Source organism: Lolium rigidum, chromosome 2 (genome assembly GCF_022539505.1).
Source record: "Lolium rigidum isolate FL_2022 chromosome 2, APGP_CSIRO_Lrig_0.1, whole genome shotgun sequence".
In the NCBI taxonomy this organism is placed as follows: Eukaryota; Viridiplantae; Streptophyta; class Magnoliopsida; order Poales; family Poaceae; genus Lolium; species Lolium rigidum.
The window spans coordinates 99,077,027-99,080,753 of record NC_061509.1 but is presented as its reverse complement, the minus strand read 5'-3'; positions in this window follow the sequence as shown (position 1 = coordinate 99,080,753).

The window sequence follows — 3,727 nt, the reverse complement described above, 5'->3', positions numbered from 1 at the left end:
TGCTTCGTCTCTTGATAATACTTGATTCACACTTTCTGCGCCTAGCTGAAAGGCGTTAAAGAAAAGCGCTTATGGGAGACAACCCATTATTTTACTTCGCACTTTTGTTTTATATTTGAGTCTTGGAAGTTGTTACTACTGTAGCAACCTCTCCTTATCTTTATTTTATTGCATTGTTGTGCCAAGTAAAGTCTTTGATAGTAAAGCCAATACTAGATTTGGATTACTGCGCAGGAACAGATTTCTTGCTATCACGAATTTGAGCAGTAGTCTCTGTAGAAAATTTATAAAAATCTGCCAATTTACATGCGTGATCCTCAGATACGTGCGCAACTTTCAGTCAATTTGGGCATTTTCATCTGAGCAAGTCTGCTGCCTCTTAAAAATTCGTCTTTATGGACTGTTCTGTTTTGACAGATTCTGCCTTTTATTTCACATTGCCTGTTTTGCTATGTTTGATGGATTTCTTTGTTCCATTAACTTTCAGTAGCTTTGTGCAATGTCCAGAAGTGTTAAGAATGATTATGTCACCTCTGAATATATGAATTATGCACTGACCCTCTAATGAGTTTGTTTTGAGTTTGCTGTGGAGGAAGTTTTCAAGGGTCAAGAGAGGAGGATGATACAATATGATCAAGAAGAGTGAAAAGTCACAGCTTGGGGATGCCCCCGTGGTTCATCCCTACATATTTTAAGAAGACTCAAGCATCAAAGCTTGGGGCTGCCCAAGGCATCCCTTCTTCATCGACAACTTATCAGGTTCCTCTAGTGAAACTATATTTTTATTCCGTCACATCTTATGTGCTTTACTTGGAGCTGCTGTTTGTTTTTTGTTGTTTTTGTTTGAATAAAATCGGATCCTAGCATTCTTTGTTTGGGAGAGAGACACGCTCCGCTGTTTCGTATGAACACATATGTTCTTAGCTTTATCTTTAATGTTCATTGCGAAGGTTGAACTACTTCATTCATTGTTATATGGTTGGAAACGGAAAATGCCGCATGTGGTAAATGGTATAATGTCTTGAATAATTTGATACTTGGCAATTGTTGTGCTTATATAGATCATGTTTAAGCTCTTGCATCATGTACCTTGTACCCATTAATGAAGAACTACATAGAGCTTGTTAAAATTTGGTTTGCATGATTGATCTCTAGAGTCTAGATATTTTATGGTTGAGGTGTTTGAACAACAAGGAGACAATGTAAAGTCTTATAATAGTTACAATATGTTCATATGTGAGCTTTGCTGCACCTTTTATACTTGAGTTTGCTTCAAACAACCTTGCTAGCCTAGCCTTGTATTGAGAGGAATTCTTCTCATGCATCCAAATCCTTGAGCCAATAACCATGCCATTTGTGTCCACTATACCTACCTACTACATGGTATTTCTCCGCCATTCCAAAGTAAATTACTTGAGTGCTACCTTTAAAATTCCTATCCTTTACCTCTGCAATATATAGCTCATGGGAAAAATAGCCTTAAAAACTATTGTGGTGAAGAATATGTACTTATGTGTCTTATTTCTTAATAAGTTGCTTGTTGAGCGTTAACCATGTTTCTGGGGACGCCATCAACTTTTACCTTTGTTGAATATCATGTGAGTTGCTATGCATGTTCGTCTTGTACGAAGTAAGGGCGATTTTCATGATCATATGGTTTGAGTATGCATACTGTTAGAGAAGAGCATTGGGCCGCTAACTAAAGCCATGATTCATGGTGGAAGTTTCAGTTTGGACAATCAATCCTCAATCTCTTATGAGAATATTAACTGTCGTTGAATGCTTATGCATTAAAGAGGGGTCCATTATTTGTTGTCTATGTTGTCCCGGTATGGATGTCTAAGTTGAGAATAATCAAAAGCGAGAAATCCAATGCGAGCTTTCTCCTTAGACCTTTGTACAGGCGGCATAGAGGTACCCCTTTGTGACACTTGGTTGAAACATATGCTATGCAATGATAATCCATGTTAATCCAATCTAATTAGGACAAGATGCGAGCACTATTGGTATACTATGCATGAGGCTTGCAACTTATAGGATATCTTATACATAACACATGTGATTTATTACTACCGTTGACAAAATTGCTTCTATGTTTTCAAAATGAAAAGCTCTAGCACAAATACAGTAATCCATGCTTCCCTCTGCGAAGGGCCAATCTTCTACTTTATTGTTGAGTCAGTTTACCTATTCTTTCTATCTTAGAAGCAAACACTTGTATCAACTGTGTGCATTGATTCTTACATGTTTACTTATTGCACTTGTTATATTACTTTGTGTTGACAATAATCCATGAGATAAATATGTTGAAGTTGAAAGCAACTGCTGAAACTTATATCTTCCTTTGTGTTGCTTCAATGCCTTTACTTTGAATTTATTGTTTTATGAGTAACTCTTATGCAAGTCTAATTGATGCTTGTCTTGAAAGTATTATTCATGAAAAGTCTTTGCTATATGATTCATTTGTTTACTCATTATCTTCACCATTGCTTCGAATCGCTGCATTCATCTCATATGCTTTACAATAGTACTGATCAAGATTATGATAGCATGTCACTTCGAAATTATCTTTGTTATCGTTTACCTACTCGAGGGCGAGTAGGAACTAAGCTTGGGGATGCTTGATACGTCTCAAACGTATCTATAATTTCTTATGTTCCATGCTACTTTATTGATGATACTCACATGTTTTATACACATTATATGTCATTATTATGCATTTTCCGGCACTAACCTATTGACGAGATGCCGAAGAGCCGATTCGTTGTTTTCTGCTGTTTTTGGTGTCGAAATCCTAGTAAGGAAATATTCTCGGAATTGGACGAAATCAACGCCCAGGGTCTTATTTTTCCACGAAGCTTCCGGAAGACCGAGGGAGATACGAAGTGGGGCCACGAGGCGACGCCACACTAGGGCGGCGCGGCCCAGGCCCTGGCCGCGCGGCCCTAGCGTGTGGGTCCCTCGTGACGCCCCCGACTCTGCCCTTCCGCCTACTTAAAGCCTTCGTCGCGAAAACCCCAGTGCCGAGAGCCACGATTCAGGAAATCACCTCCGGCACCCTGCCGGAGAGGGGAATCATCTCCCGGAGGTCTCTTCATCACCATGATCGCCTCCGGATCGATGTGTGAGTAGTTCACCCCTGGACTATGGGTCCATAGCAGTAGCTAGATGGTTGTCTTCTCCTCATTGTGCTATCATGTTAGATCTTGTGAGCTGCCTATCATGATCAAGATCATCTATCCGTAATGCTACATGTTGTGTTTGTTGGGATCCGATGAATATTGAATACTATGTCAAGTTGATTATCAATCTATCATATATGTTGTTTATGTTCTTGCATGCTCTCCGTTTCTAGTAGAGGCTGCGGCCAAGTTGATACTTGTAACTCCAAGAGGGAGTATTTATGCTCGATAGTGGGTTCATGCCTCCATTGAATGCGGGGAGTGACATCAACCTCTAAGGTTGTGGATGTGCTATTGCCACTAGGGATAAAATATCAATGCTTTGTCTAAGGATATTTGTGTTGATTACATTACACACCATACTTAATGCAATTGTCTGTTGTTTGCAACTTAATACTGGAAGGGGTTCGGATGATAACCTGAAGGTGGACTTTTTAGGCATAGATGCATCGTTGGATAGCGGTCTATGTACTTTGTCGTAATGCCACTGATTAAATCTCATAGTACTCATCATGATATATGTATGTGCATTGTTATGCCTTCTT